The sequence below is a fragment of the Trachypithecus francoisi genome, unplaced genomic scaffold (genome assembly GCF_009764315.1).
Source record: "Trachypithecus francoisi isolate TF-2019V2 unplaced genomic scaffold, Tfra_2.0 Contig01474, whole genome shotgun sequence".
NCBI lineage: Eukaryota > Metazoa > Chordata > Mammalia > Primates > Cercopithecidae > Trachypithecus > Trachypithecus francoisi.
The window spans coordinates 8340436-8359441 of NW_022681435.1; the positions used below are offsets into that span (position 1 = coordinate 8340436).

A 19006-nucleotide genomic window follows, 5' to 3' on the forward strand; every position below is an offset into this window, starting at 1 on the left:
GGAGGGCACTGGAGTCCAGTGAAAGCTTTCACTCTTGCCCAGGCTCTCATGGGCAGGGGTAGCCCAGGAAACAAAGGCTGCACAGACTTTAAGTCGTGAGAAAAACGACATTCTTATGATGAGGCTCTTACAGACGATCTCCATTTAAGCAGCAGCAGTAAAACATCTTACACTGAAATGAAGAAGCAAATTCATTTTTATTGGCTTTTATAGCCTCTCTCCTTCAATGGCAAAGAAACCATTAAAATAAATGTTTAAATTTCTTAGAAGAGCTTTCTCTAAATATTTACTCTGTCAGTGGAAAAATAAACATTTTTTACATCAGGTCTATTGAGTTTGTTGTATACAGTAAAATTCACCCTTTTTAGATATATAGTTTTATGAGTTTTAACAAAAATACATAGTTGTGTAACCACCACCATCACAGTCAAGATATAGAATATTTCAACATCCCAAAGTTCCCATTTCCCTTTTTAGTTAATCCCTTCCCCACCACCCCAGCCCCTGGCAACCATTATCTGTTCTCTCTTCCCATAGTTTCACCTTTTCCAATTTGTCATGTAAACAGAGTTACACAGCACACAGCCATTTGAGTCTGGCTTCTTTCCACATAACGTCCTTGAGATCCATCGGTGGGTACACCAGTAGTTCCTTTTTATTTCTGAGTAGTAGTCCACTGTATGGATGTACTGCAGTTTATTCACCAACATGTGTGTTCTTTCCTATTTGAGGAGATTACAAATAAAGCTGCTATAAAAACTCGTGTGGACGTGTGCTTTCACTTCTCTCGGGTGAATATCTAGGAGTGGGATTATGGGATTGTATGGTAAATACCAGTTTGTAAGAAACTGCAAAACTGTTTTCTAAAGTGTCTGTACCATTTTGCATTCCCATCAGCAATGCATGAGAGTTCTAGTTGCTCCACATCCTCACCAGCATTTGGTATCGTCAGTTATTTGCTGGTTTGCTTTAATGTTTGCCATTCTTATAGGTGTATAGCATCTCACTGTGGCTTTCATCTGAAGTCTGTGACTACCTTCTTATGTGCTTATTTGGCTATCTTTATATCTTATTTAGTAAAGTATGTTCAAATCTTTTGCTCATGTTTTTCTTTCTTTTTGTGAGACAGGGTCTCGCTCTGTCATCATGGCTGGAGTACAGTGGTGTGATCACAATTCACTGCAGCCTCGATTTCCCAGGCTCAAATGATTCTCCTACCTCAGACTCCTGGATAGCTTGGCCTAGACATGTGCCACCATACCCAGCTAACTTTTTAATTTTTCTGTAGTGAGAGGGTCTTGCTATGTTATCCAGGCTGGTTTCAAACTCCTGACCTCAAGCAATCCTCCCACTCTGGCCTCCAAAGCACTGGGATTGTTTGTTTTTAATTGTTATCTTAGTGAGTTTTGAAAGTTCTTTATATATTCTGGAAACTGGAATATGCGTGTTTAAAACTTTTAGAGCATTTCTGTAAGTATTTGTTATGATTAGCAAAAAATGAAGACATAATTTTTCATTTTTAAAAAAAATTGTGTTTCAGGAGATGTACACCAGTAGTGTTTATTCAGGGTAAATGGTTCCACATTTACACAGTGGGACTCCCAATGTCAGGGTCCAGTGCTGAGCTGCCATGTCCTAAAATTGTCCTGTATCCTTATGGAATGCAGCAGTCACCCTCCTAGGGGCCCATTCTCCCATGGAAACTGAGTTTTGTAACACACATGCTGATATAAATGTGTTTTATTGGTCGGGAAACTGTAAAATGGCTTTCTTTTTCTTTCTTTCTTTCTTTTTTTTTTTTTTTGGGACAGAGTCTTGCCCTGTTGCCAGGCTAGAGTGCAGTGGTGTGATCTCAACTCACTGCAACCTCTGCCACCCATGTTCAAGCGATTCTCCTGCCTCAGTCTCCCGAGTAGCTGGGACTACAGCCACGTGCCACCACACCCAGCTACGTTTTGTATTTTTAGTAGAGACAGGGTTTCACCCTGTTGGCCAGGATGTTCTCGATCTCCTGACCTCGTGATTCACCACCTCGGCCTCCCAAAGTGCTGGGATTACAGGCGTGAGCCACCGCGCCCAGCCCGTGAAATGTCTTTCTATTGATATATTCTGATTATTTTATATATTAAGGAGAATATTATAATGAGTGCTGGGTGAGGGAAAAAATAAAAACAGGGCAAATGCCATCATCCTCTCTGTCTGACAAGGGAGAGAGCAAGCATCCCCGGGACAGATTTTGTTGGCATGGAGAAGGTTGTTTAATCACATCAATGTTTAAGTCCAGTTGGTTGTGTTGGTCTGGTAAATATCACATGGTAAATATCTGTTGTGACCAGAGCACAATGAACATGCCTCTGCAGTTGTCCCTTAGTCCACAGAGCCTGTGCTGGATGACAAGAAAGGCCCCAAGAGGGTCAACAACTGGGAACTTCTCTGAAGGACTGAGATTCCCCAGCAGGAAAGGACATCCAGGGTGCTAAAGGTGCACCTGGGCTGATGGCCTGACGTAGAAGTTTTGTGGGGGAGATTTGGGGCTGGACGGGCGGATGCTCCTGCACATCCAGCCGCCTCTGACTCAGCTCTGGAGACAAAGGCAGGGTATGTGAGTGAGGGAAGTCTGATTTTAACTCTGAAGCCCAAGCCTCCCCTCGGTGGGGATACACAAATACTTGTCTACCACCGAGGGGAGTATTTGTATGCGTGGGACCAGTGCCCAATCATGAGCAGAGGCCATGACCGAGGCGGGAGACAGGGACCTACCTAGTGAAGTCACTAGCCTTCCTTACCCTCTCTGGGGCATTTGGAAAGAGAATGTGTCTGCTTTGGACCAAGTTAAGACCTTGGGGTTCATGGATGACCAGTGGGGGAGGCTTCAAATGTGAGCAGTTAGACATATGGGAGCTCCTATTAATATTAATATTAATATGGGAGCAGCTATTAATATTAATTGGAAAAATGATGAACTGTGACTGTGTTTATACTTGCAGCTAGTGAAGCCAACTATGCCAGAGACAGGCAAACGTTGGGAAAAAAGGAATCAGGGCATTGTGAACCTTACCCCCACCAGCCCTCCCAAGAGCAGGTACTCTTGAAAATATAAAACTCCAATCGAATTTCATCAGCCTTCACTTAAAACTTCATGGCTCTCCATTGTTCGTGGAATAGAGACCAAAGGTTTTCAGATGGTTCTCATGGCTCCCCACTCTCCAGCCTCATCTCATGCTACTCTCCCCACCTCCAGCTGCACTGGTCTCTCCAGTGCACACACTGCCTGCCTTGGGGGCTTTGCACAGGTGGTTTTCTCTGCAGCATTCTTCCTGGTTTTTCCCTGGGTTAAATCCAATTCACATCTCAGTTCAAAGAGTACTTCCTCAGGGCAGCATTTCCTAACTGCCCTTTCTCCCTGAGACCAGACTGGTCCCCTTGTTAAGGGTGCTTAGAGATGCTGGAACTTATCCTTTGTGGCAGTATTCCAGCTTGTAGTGATAAATTTATTTTAGAATTTGAATAGTAGCTGTCTCACCACCACCATCACCACACACACCACCACACACACACACACACACACACACACACACACACACACACCCCACTGTATCCAGAAGGTAGCATGATGCCTGGTATATGTGGATGCTCAGGAAACATGTGCTGAATGAATGAATGCGAGTGACAGGCCCTGAAGCCTCAGAAACACCCATAAACCTCATTGCCTTTTTATCAACCCAACTTCCTTACTGCATTTTCACCTGCTGACCAAAGTCCAGACAAGGCCACTATGACCAAAGGAGAGATTTCAGAGCAGAATTGATAAGGCAAGCTAAGGGAAACAACACTGAAGAAGCGATTTCATACAGGTGAGCCCAAGGCAATACCCTGTGATGAAGCAACAGCCCATGGTAGATTGAAATATGAGGTTGTTTAGAAATTCCTTCAAGAAAAGCAAAATCATAAGCTACAAGATCAAGAACTTGTGCTCATATCTGGGTTCCCAAAGGGAGCAGGAAAAATAAGAACCTCTGACAATGCCTTAGGCAGTCAAGGCAAATGAAACTGGTTGGGTGCGGTGGCTCACACCTGTAATTCCAACACTTTGGGAGGCAGAAGTGGGCAGATGGCTTGAGGTCAGGAGTTCAAGACCTGCCCATGGTTAGGATGACTTTGTGGATAGGTGGTCATGTTTATATCTAGTAATTTTTGCTTCCTCCAAGGCATTCTGCTTTCAGCTGTAACAAAATGCTATACACTAGAGTTAAACTGATTTGGATAGGCAGAGTCAATGATGGAAATACTATCTACATACCACAAATATTTTCATTAAAATCAAATTTAGTCCCAAATTAAATAGTAAATCCTAGAACTTTGCATTGAAAACTTTATATCTATGATGGTTAACTTTATGTATAAATATGACTAAGCCACAGGATGTCCAGATATCTGGTTAAACATTATTTCTGCCTCTATGAAGAGACACACATTTGAATCAGTAGACAGAGTAAAGAAGACCACCCTCACCAGTGTGCAGACATCATCCAGTTGGTTGAGGGCCAAATAGAATAAAAAGACAGAGGAAGGTTGAATTTTCCTCTCTGCCCGACAGCTTGAGCTGGGGCATCCACGGATCCTGTCTTACCCTCAGTGCACCTTGTTCTCAGGACTTCAGACTTGGACTGAAGCTTATACCATCAGCCCTCTGGTTCTGAAGGCTTTGAACTACACCAACAGCTTTCCAGACAACAGATCTCCAACTTGCAATAGATCATAGGACCTCTTGGCCTCCATAATTGCATGAACCAATTCCTTATAATGAATAACTCAATCATTCTCTCTATATATGTGATGGTTAATACTGAGTGTCAACTTGATTGGGTTGAAGGAGACAAAGGATTGATCCTGGGTGTGTCTGTGAGGGTGTTGCCAAAGGAGATTCACATTTGAGTCAATGGACTGGGAAAGGCAGACCCAGCCTTTATCTGGGTGGGCACCATCTAATCAGCTGCCAGCACAGCTAGAATATAAAGCAGGCAGAAAAACATGAAAAGACTAGACTGGCCTAGACTCCCAGCCTACATCTTTCTCCCGTGCTGGATGCTTCCTGCCCTTGGACATCGGACTCCAAGTTCTTCAGTTTTGGGACTCGGACTGGCTCTCCTTGCTCCTCAGCTTGCAGATGGCCTGTTATAGGACCTTGTGATCGGGCGAGTTAATACTTAATAAACTCCTTTTATATATATGTCTATCCTATTAGTTCTGTCCCTCTAGAGAAACCTGACTAATACAATATATTATATATTACATATACATATACATATGTAACACATATAAAATATATCTATATATGTATATTTCTATATATACATATATTTATATGTGTGTGTGTATATATATACACACATCTATCTAAATATCTACCTCTCTCTCTCTCTCTGTCTTTCTCTCTATGGTTCTGTTTCTCTGCAGAACTCTAACATTACATCCTTAGATTGTGATTTGTTGGCACTATGCCCCCAAAGAGATTTCCTTCTGTGATAAGATGACACTGGTTATCCTTTTTTAGCACCTAGAGCAAGTGCAGATATGTGTGCAATGTCAGAAGGATGGGCAGCCCAAAGTAGCTGATGGGCGTTTGTCCATTATTGCATCCTATTGCGTGTATGCTGCAGGGCCCTGTGGATCTGTGTTCATGACCATATGTTCATCATAAATAATGAAATCACCATCATGATATGGCTGAGAGGTCTTTAAAGCTGAGCAAACAAATACAAATACAAACCCAGACACACCATGTCTGAGCATCCATGGATGGTGTGGACAATGAGCAGGTGTCCATGGACTAGAGGACATTCACCAAGAGGGACAGATGGTGGCCATTGTTCTTCAAGAACACTACAGTCAGTCATAGGCCCTGTCACCCAAGCCACTTCTGTTTCCTGCTCAGACAGAGAAAAGCAGCTAGAGCATAGCACCTGGGCTAGTTATTTAAAGAGCAAGAAGTTACTCCCCCTTTGCTCCACTTGGCCACCTTCCCCATGCTCATTTCCATTAAGAGTTTTAATGAAAGGTTATTCAACAGCAGCATACTCAGAGAGTCACAAAATGACTCATTTTAAAATGCATCACTTTATTGAGTCAGTATCATTTACATGCAGGAAGGTTCACCTTTTTACATCTACAGTTCTGTGAATTCTGACAAATGCACATAGTCATGCAACCACCAACACAATCATGACATAGACCATCTCCATCACTGTAAAATGTTCCTTCCCGCTCCTTTGTAGTCAATTGTCTTCCCCACCTGAGCCACCTGGCAACAACTCATCTGTTCTCTATCCCTACAGCTTTGCCTTTCCCAGAATGTCACATAAATGGAATCACACAGTATGTAGTTGTTTGGGTCTGGCTTCTTTCACTTAGCATAATGGCATGTTTTTGCGTGTATCACTTGCTTGTTCCTTTTTATTGTTGAATAGTGTTGTTTTTTTTTTTTTTGCCTTGTTGTATTAGAATTTGTTTATCCATTCACCAGTTGAGTGACAGTTAGATTGTTTCTGGTTTTGAGAAACTATGAATAAAACTGCTGTCAACACTCACTGTGGGTTTCTGTAGTGACAGAGCTTTTTAGACGTGAGTTTTCACTTCTCTTGGGTGAGTACATAGGAGTGGGACTGCTGGACTGTGTAAGTGTCTTAGTCGCAGCTGCTATAACAAAATACCACAGGCTAGGTGGCTTACAAACAGTAGAAATGTATTTCCCACAATTCTGGAGGCTAAATTCAAAATCAGGGTGCCAGCCTGGCCAAGTTGTGGTGAGAGCCCTCTCCTGGGTTGCAGACTGGCAAAGTCCTGCTGTACCCTCACATGGCAGAAGGGCACGACAGCTCTCTGGGCCTTTTTTGTGAGGACACTAATTCCATTCATGAGGGCTCCTCCCACCTCATGGCCCCACCTCCTAACACCATCTTCTTGGTGATTAGGTTTCAACATATGAATTTGGGAAGACACAGACATTCAGACCACAGCATGTGTGTTTACGACACAGCAATGCATGGAAGAGCCAATCGCTCCGCATCCCCCCGGCTTTTGATGTTGGCCACAGACTGACTCTCAAAGCAGTTGAAAATAGTTGCTAATGATAAGAAGTTTGTTTTATTTGTTTGTTTTCCTAAAAGCACAGCTTCTATAGGTTTTAGATCCATCCGAAGAAGTTAATAATGAGATAAAGTATTCTTCTGGGTAATTGCACTCTTACATGATGACTTTTTCTGTCTTATTAGTTAATTAAGACTTTTACAATCAACATCCTTGATACCAAAGCAGTAGGTAGGATAGCAATTGGTTCTGTGTTCAAGAAGTGTTTTTAAACATTCAAATGAGGTTGCATTGTCATTAAAAGAAAGCTTTCCACTTCCTTAATGCTGTTTTGAAATGAATGTAAAGATTCCTGTACTCTGGGAAAAAGCAAAGCCATAATTGGAACAATGGCAGCCTTGCACTGTTCTCATTTCTCTTCCAGGAAATGGTTGTTTAAAAGTTATTGGTCTACATAATGCATATGGATTATCTACTTTCAGAATGATGCACAACCGATTTAGAATACTGCGTTGCCCCAAATTTCCCTATAACTCCCTTCACTGCCCAAGCCAAATGACTTTGTTTTCTACTCAGTCCAAACATGCTACAAACTAATTTTAAACAATTAGCTTTGGTCCAAATGGAACACAATTAGAGAAGTAACACTGTTACAAAAATAATTACGTAAGCCAATATAAAGACTAATACTCACAGCTTGAGGTGTTCACCGTGTTCGGAGCTTCAGTTTTACAGTTCTTCATTAGCCTAGGAAACTGAAAATTAAATGTGTTCAGCAACAGTGTGACAGCGGAAGACACAGAGGAGGAGAACCACTTGGGGCAGGACTCTTCTGCCCTCTTTGGCCTGTTGTCCAGCAGTGGTTCACAAGCCAAGTCAACACTATTTGAAAACTCAGCACTTTACAAACAAAACACAGAGCCTTTTGTGCAGGCTTTTGCTAACTGTCCTTAGTAGCATTGTTGAATGTTCGAATTATCAGGTAGACCAGGGGCTATGGTCTTAGTTTCCCTAGAATGGCTTCTAGATGTCTCTCTTGAGGTCCTCAAGCCTGAGGGCTGTGCAGGGAAGAATGAGAAGCTGTAATTTAGGTCCTTAATTGGGAACTACTGAAGCCCATAGAAACAGAAAGGTAAAAGATGAAAACTTTGCAGGAGGCAGTACTATTCACTATAGCCTTCAGGATTCCAGCGAAATTATTTGTGTACTCAACGACTGACACCAAATAAAAGAGAACAGTGTGAGGAGAGAATGGGACTAACAATAGTTAAACTTAACTACTACGTGATGATCATTGCGCTAGAGTCTGTTTCATGAGTTTTCAAATTTAATCCTATCAGCCATCTTATGAAGGAGATATGATCTCCCACAATTACTTATAGCTGGGGAAACTGGAGGTCAGAGAGGTTAAGCAACTCGTTCATGTTGCTATTGTAGTGGCCAAACTCAAAGTCCCTCCAGCCCTGACTCCAAAGCTTGTTCTCTTCCCACTACCCCAGAATAGCCTCCCCAAAGACCTGACAGCATTCCTTAAAAATCCTACCCTCACCAGCGTTGCCAAGAAAATCCAAGATGCTCAGTTAAATTCTCAGATAAAGAGCAAGTACTTTCTCAGTATTTATATGTCTCAAATATTGCATAGGACCTACATATATACTAACAGTTATCCTTTGCTTATCCTAAATTTGAACTTAACTGGGCATCCTGTAGTTTTATTTGCTAAATCTAGCAGCCTAGCCCTCATTGATGCTTTCTGGACACATGATGGTGATGTCAATGTTCTGAAGTTCGCTCTTCATTATTAAATCATTCAAAAAAGAGTTCTTCCCATTTTGGGGGATGGTGGAGTGATGAGGAAGTGTTCTAAGGGTGGGGTCCATTTGAGCATAGCCATGTGTGAGAAAATAACAGGCACTTCCTTCTTTATGGATCACTGCACTGGAATAGGGCTGGAAAGTGCTGGGCTGGCTGGGTAGATTTGCATGATGCCCAGGTGTCTAATGCAGAACTTTCCAAAGTGTGTTTTGTGAAGCCCCAGTTCATGAGCTATTTATTTTGTGGACACGTAACTTGACGAGAGGCTATGAATGGCACTCCCCTTGGAGAACATCCCCTGGGCATACTCTGGTATTAGAGAAAGCCTAGAGAAGAGACTGTGTTGATTCTCCAGACCTTAGACCTTATCAGTCTCCCTGGAGACAACAGGTGGAGCCCCCTTCCTGTGGGAGGACAAGAAACCCAGTGCTGACTTGGGTCCCATTCTCAGGCTGTTTCTTAGACTCTTCAAGTCGTGTTTACAGGTTCTTTTTTTATTCTGGGGCCCTTGGTACAGAGTTGAGTCAAAAGTGCTCAGTTGCCATCACGGAGCCTCCGTGGTCTGTAAATCATCAGCAGTGTTAATCCTGTAAATCCCAGGCTGGGCTGCGCTCCACCTTCCCTACTTCACCCTTGCCACCTTGTCACCTGCTTCTCCAGGCTGCTGTACTCTTCCATGCTGATTCACACCCCACTTCCTGTTTACCCTTCCCCAGCACAAAAAAGGCAAACAGCATTGGACAGCCCACAACTCTAGAGTCAGCAGCATCTCTGTCTGGCCGTGGGGTGCCGGTAAACATTTAGCCACCTGCTGGAGGGGCTGAGCCCTAGCGTTTGTAATTCCTGTGATGTAAATGCTCCTGCCAGGGTAGATTTCAAGCTCCTGGCTGTGATGTTATTGAATGGAGTTGGAAAGAGATGCACAATAGCACATGTTTATATTGTATTTTCCTCCCGCTGGTGCAATAGACCTCAAGAGCACTGATGAGAGAAAATGTAGTAAAATAATTATCAAGCAATGAACTCTGAGTATTTATGACCTCTGTTTTTAATATAATTTATTTAATTGTAAACTTATATAATTTAATTTTAATTTTTTTTTTTTTTAGAGACAAGGTCTCACTCTGTCACCCAAGTTGGGGTGCAGTGATGCAATCATGGCTCACTGCAGCCTCCAACTCCTGAGTTCAAGGAATCCTCCTGCCTCAGCCTTTCAAGTAGGCATGTGCCACCACCATCCCTGAGCCCACCATCAGTCATTCTTTTTGAATTTTTTGTAGAAACAGGGACTCGCTCTCTCACCCAGGCTGGTCTTGAACTCCTGGCCTCAAGCAATCCTCCTGCCTCGGCCTCCCAAAATTCTGGGATTATAGGCGTGAGTCGCCACACCCAGTCTATAATTTAGTTTTAAATAATGGCCATGTTTATCAACCAGCTTGAAAATTCCTGAAAATTTTACAATCGGCTCTTACAAGTCCACACAGCTTGTTTCAGCATACTACTGTGAGTTTCAGGGTAGATCTCTCCTTAGCCTTCAGCTCGGCTCCAAATTTCAGGGCCTGTAACTTCCATCCATTGCCCACTTCTCCCATCTCCACCACAAGCAATGGGAATGTACTTGAAGCCATGTTTACCCTACTTGGAAACGAGGCCCAACTCCTTCCCCTGAAACAGTCTGCAAGATGCAAACTTGCCACTCGTGAAGATCAACTTTGAGATTATCACACAGGTCCCTTTGAGCCACCATCATTCAGAACAGAATAGTTGCTTCACTTTGCATAAACAAAAGGGCAATCATGTATTTTTCTCAAAGCAAAAGAATGGTCTGCTCCCAAAGGTGAATTCTAGTTTCTAGCTGAAAATCAGCACAGCAGAGAACCACTGAAGCTTTGGAATTTGGGGTGACTTTTCCCCAATTCCCAGGATTTCAAGGATTTCAGGATCCAGTCTTAGGACTCCAAGTCCCTCTCCTCAATCCCTGCCAAAGAAAATCTTTTCCCAGACATATAGCCTACCATGGGTGTCTGGGTGTCGTGTTGGTTTTGTTTGTTTGTTTGTTTTGGAGACAGGGTCTCCCTCTGTTGCCCAGATTGGAGTGCAGTGGCACGATCCCGGCTCACTGCAACCTCCTATCGGGTTCTAGCGATTCTCCTGCTTCAGCCTCCCAAGTAGCTGGGATTACAGGCACCCGCCACCATGCCCAGCTAATTTTTGTATTTTTAGGAGAGGCGGGGTTTTGCTATGTTGGCCAGGCTGGTCTCGAACTTCTGGCCTCAAGCAATCTGCCCACCTGAACTTCCCAAAGTGCTGGGAATACAGGTGTGAGCCACCGCCCTAGGCCAAGGGTATTGTTGTTAAATTGTGTCCCCTCCCAAAAAAATAGGTTGAAGTCCTAGCCCTGGCACCTGTGAACGTGACCTTATTTTGAAATAGAATGTTTGTAGGTATAGTCAAGTTAAGATGAGGTCATACTGGATTAGTATGGGCCCTAAATTGAATGATGTCCTCATAAGGAGAGGAAGACACACAGAGGGATGACAGCTATGTGAAGACAGGGGCGGAAACGAGATTGATGTAGTCACATGCCAAGTAGGGCCAAGGGTGGCCGGCAACCACCAGCAGCTTGGAACAGGCACGGGAGGATGTTCCCTAGAGCCTTCAAAGAGAGCATGGCCATGCCAACACCTTGATTTTAGACTTTGAGCCTCCTAAACTGTGAGAAACCCAGTTTTTTTTAGCTTGTTACAGCAGCCCTAAAAAACTAATACATTTGGGTACCCAGCTCTGACTGCAAAGATCTGCTACTCCCTCCAGAATTTAAAAAGATTCAGACAAAAGAGGATCCCACTAGGACAGTGGGGTTTCTGCTGTGGTCCCGTGTTTGTTCTGCAAGTCTCAGGTTTGCCCTCTGAATCCACACTGCGTCCTTCTCTGTCTGCCCTGCTCTGGGCCGAAGCTGACGTACAATGGACCACACCATCAGGACCCTCTGCACTCTGGATTCTGGTTGCGCCACTAGGAGGCCGTAGCAGGAGACAGGAGGGAGAGAGGGAGGCCAGGGCCTGGATTCTGCCAGCTTCCTCCCGCAGGTCAGCTGTGGTTAAAGATCACAGCTCTCATCTCGCTTCTCCCAGCTTCTCTGTGTCCAGGTTCCACTCGCCTCTCTCATCCTGGCCTCTAGCATGAAGGGTGGTAATGTCCCCACTGACCCCAGGGTCCCCTAGTGTACCACACTATTCTTCATAATTTGCCTAAACCTTGTGTATTAGTCTTCTCGGGCTACCATAACAAAATACCAAGATCAAGATGCTGTCAGGATCCATTTCTGGTGCGGGCCATCTTCCTGGCCTGCAGGCAGCCACCTTCCCGCTGTGTCCTCACGCGGCCTTGTCTCTGTGTGCATACACTCCGACTGTGTCTCCTCCTCTGCATATGAGGACACCAGACCTATTGGACTAAGATCCCACCCATGTGGCCTCATTTAAAGTAAATTACCTCCCTAAAGCCCTATCTTCAAATACAATGACAATGGAGGGTAGGAGTTCAACATATGAATTTTGGGAGGACACAATTCATTCTATGACACTCTGCTCACACCTCAGTTAAGACGGAGACAAGGTCTTCTGGGCAGGAGTTTTCTTGGGAAGTGGAGTGGAGGACCAGGGAGTCTGAAATCAGGGCAGAGGGAACACCAGTGCCACAGCAGAGCATCGAGCACTTGATCCCCCAGGACCTTCCGCAGAAGCACGAACATTCTGCATCAGAACTGTCCACCCACAAGATAGGCAGATTTCCGTGTCCCATCGGTAGACGCTGCCCAGTAGGGAATTAACTCCCTGCAGGTTTCTCTTTTTTTTCTTCTTCTTTTTTTTTTTTTTTTTTTTTTTTTTTTTGTGAGACAGAGTCTCACTCTGTCGCCCAGGCTGGAGTGCAGTGGCACAATCTCAGCTCACTGCAAGCTCCACTTCCCAGGTTCACGCCATTCTCCTGCCTCAGCCTCCCGAGTAGCTGGGACTACAGGCGCCCACCACCACACCCGGCTAATTTTTTGTATTTTTAGTAGAGACAGGGTCTCACCGTGTTAGCCAGGATGGTCTCAATCTCCTGACCTCGTGATCTGCCCACCTCGGCCTCCCAAAGTGCTGGGATTATAGGCATGAGCCACCGCGCCCGGCCAACTCCCTGCAGGTTTCTGGCTGTGCCTGTGTCATCTGTTTAGCATGAGCTCCCGTGGCCTCCAAGTCTCTGCAGTGTCAGGGAAGTCCCAAGGCAAAGATGAAGGCAAAGTCAGCCTGGGGTGAGGGATGTGAGCACCAAGCAGGTGGGGCCCCAAACTTCACTCCACCTATGGCTGGAGTCAGAGTTGGAGCACAGAGGATCAGAGTCAGAAACAAGGGCAGGAGATGCAAGTTCTTTTATTAAATTCTCAAATTACCCAATTTGTGTGGGCCATCTGTTTCCTGCCTGGGCCCGGACACATTCAGAAGTCAACAGGACACTGTCCGAATGGGTTTTGGTTAGTAACTTCCTTATAGCGTCTCTCACTGTGGCTCACCCATCTGTGCTGTTCTCCCCATCCATTCAGAGGATGAGATTTTTAATGGCCTCTATTTATGATTTTGGAGGGTGAAGGAAATTGGTCTGGAGATGTCTTGAGCCCCTGTGAAGAGGTTTACACCTCCCAAGATGTTTGAGAACCACTTTACCACAACACACCTCTGGGATAATGTTTCAGTCCGAGCTAATGTCAGCATTTGGTAGCAGCAGGTGAACATAAGCACCATCTACAGGGATTAGGGAATCAGAAGGAAAATACTTTATAGTTGCCAAGATAAGAACATAATTTCCTATTAGTTTGCCCCCAGTAAATAGAAACAGCCAGCAGAAAATCCCTGGCCGAAAGCTCCTTTGCTCTATGCCAACCAATTTCATGATGTCTCTGAGGATGTGAAGAATTGAGGCAACGTCCAGCCTAACGCCACTTACAGGAAGGTGGGGAGGGCGGGGTCCTGGGGGCTCCTGTCTCTTGTCTTTCCCCTGTGGGCTCTACTGCTCCAAAGGACCTAGAAGCCTGTGGAGGAATTAACTGAACTTTTACATAATTAACCCTCTGGTTGTTCTGTCCTGACATTGACTTATCCTTTTTCTTTTCTTTTCTTTTCTTTTTTTTTGAGATAGGGCCTCACATTGTCACCCACGCTGGAGTACAGTGGCACCATCTTGGCTCACTTGGAGCCTTGATCTCCCAGGTTCAAGCGATCCTCCTGCCTCAGCCTCCCAAGTAGCTGTGACTACAGGTGTGTGCCACCACACATGGCTAATTTTTTAGCAGAGATGGGGTTTTGCAGTGTTGCCTAGGCTGGTCTCAAACTCCTGAGCTCAGGTGATCCACCTGCCTTGGCCTACCAAAGTGCCACAGGATTACAGGTGTGAGCCATCATGCCCAGATGATTTGTTCTTGATTTTGTAACTGATACAAATGTGAATTCACCTCAATTCCAAGTTTATTAGTAGAGCAAGAAGGAAAAAGACTTCTTCCAGAATTCAGGCCTAAGGGCTAACCCTGGGTTAATATGCCTGAGGTGGGTGTCACACCTTTCATGCCCTCTCATGAATCACACCTTCCAGTATTTATGGCCTACAGGAGTCCCTTCCCACATTGATGCTGGGCTTGGCCATGTGACTTGCTTTGGCCAATGGGCACCAGCACAGGTGACCCAAGGAGAGGCCTGATAAGTACTTGTGCATGGGGGCCTGACCTTTGTGGATTCTGCTGCCACCATGGAAAACACCTGAGCCATCCTGCTGGCGAGGCCCCATGGAACAGCACTGAGGCTCCTTGGCCTATAGCCCCAGACTGTGAATGAGACCTCAGACCTGTGGTCCCCAACCTTTTTGGTACCACAGATTGGTTTCATGGGAGACAATTGTTTCACAGATGGGCTGGGGAAAGGTTTTGGGAAGAAACCTTTCCACCTCAGATCATCAGGCATTCCATTCTCATAAGAAGCCACAACCTCGATCCCTCGCAGGCACAGTTCACCGTAGGGTTCACGCTCCTATGGTCCTGGTCTGCTGATCTGACAGGAGGTGGAGCTCAGGTGGTAATACGTGCTCACCTGCCGCTCACCTGCTGCTGTGCGGCCTGGTTCCTAACAGGCCACTGGTACCAGTCCATGACCCAGGGATTGCAGACCCTACCTTAGACCATGCAGCCCTATGTGAGCCTCCAGGTGAGACTGCAGCCTCATGAGTAACCCTACCTAAGGCTTCCCAGCTGAGCCCAGACTTGTAAGTAAATAATAGAGGCCACTCTGTGCCACTAGTTTTGGGGTGGTTTGTTATTGAGCAACGACCGAGACATGGCCCGTGATCTGGACTTGCCTCCCTCATTCACTGAAGCTGTACCTTACTGGGCTCTTACCATGTACTGGACTGAGTGATGGGCAGGAGAGATGCAAAGGTGGATGTGTGTGTTCCATTGAGCAACTTGGGGTTCAAGGAAACACTGCAGCTCAAGCTGCAAGCGAGGTCCTGGGGACCCATCCAGGAGTTCCATTAATCCCCAGCACCAAGAGATCTTGCAGGCCTTTGAGATCTTTAAGGCCCTCTTCCTGCCTCCCCGGCTGCCTCTCAGTGCTGTTTTCATCTCCCTGCTGTGCCACCCCAGGCATGGAGCCCAGTGGGCTTCCGTTACCCTTCAGTCCCCCCGAAACCTCCCCAAAGGCAGACACGTGCATAGCAGCTCTTACCACGGGCTCATGACAGTGGTGGTTTGGTCCTCAAGATGGCAGACCCTGGGTTCAGGCCCCATAGCTTAAAGACTTTGCCATTTTGGGCAAGTTGCTTACCTCGTCCGTGCTTCCCTTCCTCGGCTCTAGTCCAGGGAGCCTCAGTGCACTTCCACGGGGCCTCGCCAGCAGGACGGCTCAGGTGTTTTCCATGGTGGTGGCAGAATCCCCATGGGTGGCCAGAGTTGGGGGTGGAATATGAAGAGAACTCCTTTCAAAATGGCCATTGTGAGGAATAAATGAGATAAATGCCTGTTATCCCAGCTACTCAGGAGGCTGAGGCAGGAAAATCATTTGAACCTGGGAGGCAGAGGTTGCGGTGAGCTGAGATTGTACCATTGTATTCCAGCCTGGGCAACAAGAGAGAAACTTACAGTCATGTGCCATCATGCCTGGCTAATATTTATATTTGTATTACGGCCCTGCAGAAATACAAATTACATAAATGAATATTATCTGGGCCTCCAGTGCTGGGATTTCTCACAGGGTGGATTTCTCCATGGCCTCTGATATTTTGTCACGGCCATGTCCTCTCCTATCCCCCAGTCACTTCATCCTGAGGCCGCACTCTTCGGTTTTCTGGACTCCTTCGCCCCTTCCATGTGACTCAGTTCTGTGATTTCACCTGTCGCGGCCGTGCAGCTCTCACCAGCCCCTGCTCAGCTCCTGGCCAAAGGCACCAGAGTGCTGAGTGCTCCCTGTACACTGGCCATCCACCCCAGGTGACCAAGGAGGCGGGGCTGCGACACTTCTGTCCTCTCTCCCTCCCCCTTCTTTCTAGTTGGACCTGAGCAGTTGGAATTCATTTTCCCAGAGAAATGAATGATGCATTGCCCTTCAAGCAGAGAAGCTGCGACAGTCACTTCAGGTTTTTAAAATAAGAGAATTGGCTGGGCGCGGTAGCTCACACCTGTAATCCTAGCACTTTGGGAGGCCAAGGTGGGCAGATTGCCTGAGCTCAGGAGTTCGAGACCAGCCTGGGCAACATGGTGAAACCCCATCTCTACTAAAATACAAAAAATTAGCCAGGCATGGCGGCGTGTGCCTGTAGTCCCAGCGACTTGGAAGGCTAAGGCAGGAGAATTGCTTGAACCCAGGAGGCATAGGTTGCAGTCAGCCGAGATTGCACCACTGCACTCAGCCGGGGCGACCGAGTGAGACTGTCTCCAAAAATAAAAAATACATAAATAATAAAATAAAATAGGAGAATTTCCACTTTCACCTATGAGCAATGCTGGCCTGCTCCCCCATGTGATCAGCACCCACTGTCCCAAGGTCCTCCCTGGCAGGACACTGGCACCACCCTTGCCCACGCCACCACTGCACTTCCAGCTCTCTCCTCGTCCTTGCTTGGTGAATGCAGCCTGTAGAGCTCAGAACTGGCCAGGTGTGAAAACCAGATACCCATGCAATCCTCACATCCTGCACACGAATGCAGACTGTGTCCCTTTTTCTGAGGAAGGAAATTAAAACTGGGGGAAGGACGGAGCGTTTCCATTCCAGGAGCCTGGGAGCTCTGATAGGACCTGGTTGATATTGACTGAGATGAAAGTGGCCGCATCACCTGAGGCTTGTCTGCCTGGATTTCCCCCCCATTAACCAGAAAAGAAAGGGACCTGAAGCCTTGGTGATAAGAAACTTTATTTTCTCTAAAGCAGGCCTCTTGGAGCAGATAATCAGGATGTGATGCAAATGCTGACACCCAGACACAGTCCTGCGTGGCTTAACCACAGGGCTACTTCTGAGAGATGCCGCGTTAGGCGACTTTATCATTGTGAGAACATCATAGAGTGTTCTCACACAAACCTAGACGGTGCAGCCTACCACGCACCTAGGTTAGATGGCACACCGCATTGCTCCTAAGCTACTAACCTGCACAGCATGCTGCTCTGCTGAATACTGTAGGCCACTGTGACATCATGGGAAACATTTTTGTATCTAAGAATAGAATAGACACAGTCAAATTACAGTATGAAAGATGGAAAATGACACACTGGTCTTGGAGCTTGCAGGACGGGAAGTTGCTCTGGATGGGCCAATGAGTGAGGAGTGAATGTGGAGGCCTGGGACGTCATTCTACACTGCTGTGGACTTTAGAAACACAGTATACTTGCACTGCACTAACTCTTCCACAATATTTTCCTTTCTTCAATGATCAATTCATCTTTGTTTACTGTAATTTTTTTTACTTAGTAAGTTTTGTAATTTTTTAACATTTTGACTCTTGTAATAACACTTAGCTTAAAACACAAACACATTGTACAACTGTAAAAAAAAATTTCTTCATATATTGTTCTATAAGCTTTTTTCCTTTTTAAAAAAATTCTTTTATTTATTTGTTTATTTTTTTTGAGACAGAGTTTCTCTCTTGTTGCCCAGGCTGGAGTATAATGGCGCAATCTCAGCTCACCTCAACCTCTGCCTCCCAGGTTCAAATGATTTTCCTGCCTCAGCCTCCCGAGTAGCTGGGATGACAGGCATGTACCATTACGCCTGGCTAATTTTGTGTTTTTAGTAGAGACAGGGTTTCTCCATGTTGGTCAGGCTGGTCTCAAACTCCCGACTTCAGGTGATCCACCCGCCTTGGCCTCCCAAAATGCTGCATTACAGGCGTGCACCACCACGCCCAGCCTTAAAATTTCTTATTTTTTTATTTTTACTTTTTAAACCACTGACAGAGCAGTATCACCACAAACACACGAGGAATGCCTTGCACTGAGACGGCATTATGACAACGATGACGTCACTAGGTGATAGGACTTTTCCAGCTTCATTATAACCTCATGGGACCACGGTTGTATCTGCAGTCCATTGTTGACCTGAACATTATTATGTGGCATGTGACTATATTTGCTTAAGAAGCCAACCGTGCCCTATCTCCAGACATGTGTAAATTTACCTGACAGTATTCAAGAAATACGTTCTATTACTATACTTTTTCTAAAGCAAATCAAACAAAGTTCTGAGACTCTGCTTGATAAAGGTAGTGTGAATTCACTTCGTCTCGTTTTGGGGTGCCACTCTGCTTCCCTCAAGTACTGTAAGAGTCTGTCCAGAAATTTTGGGGAAAGGTCTTTTTGGCATTCAGTCCATCCTGGATGATGTATGAATCCTCACACATTGTCTCAGGTCATGTAGTTCCTTCGAAGGTGGACTGCCACGTCCTTTCTGAGCAAAGCTTGGATGCAAAGACCTTTAGCCTCATGGCTTAGGGCGTGGCCTCTGGGTATCCCATGAGAATCCTGTTATTGACAGGGTGCCGCAATGGAGCAGGATGGGAAGAGAAATCCACCCCACCTGGGCTTGGGAAATCT

At 45.6% G+C, this 19006-nt stretch overlaps 1 long non-coding RNA gene across 1 annotated transcript; it reads right to left on the reverse strand.

The window, feature by feature from the left end:
• Positions 1-81: 81 nt before the first annotated feature.
• Positions 82-7874, reverse strand: LOC117099691. The gene is made up of 3 exons (XR_004443957.1): positions 7781-7874; positions 544-722; positions 82-172 (listed from the first exon to the last, which is right to left on the reverse strand). It is a non-coding gene; the product is annotated as an uncharacterized LOC117099691 (long non-coding RNA).
• Between the last annotated feature and the right edge of the window lie 11132 nt (positions 7875-19006).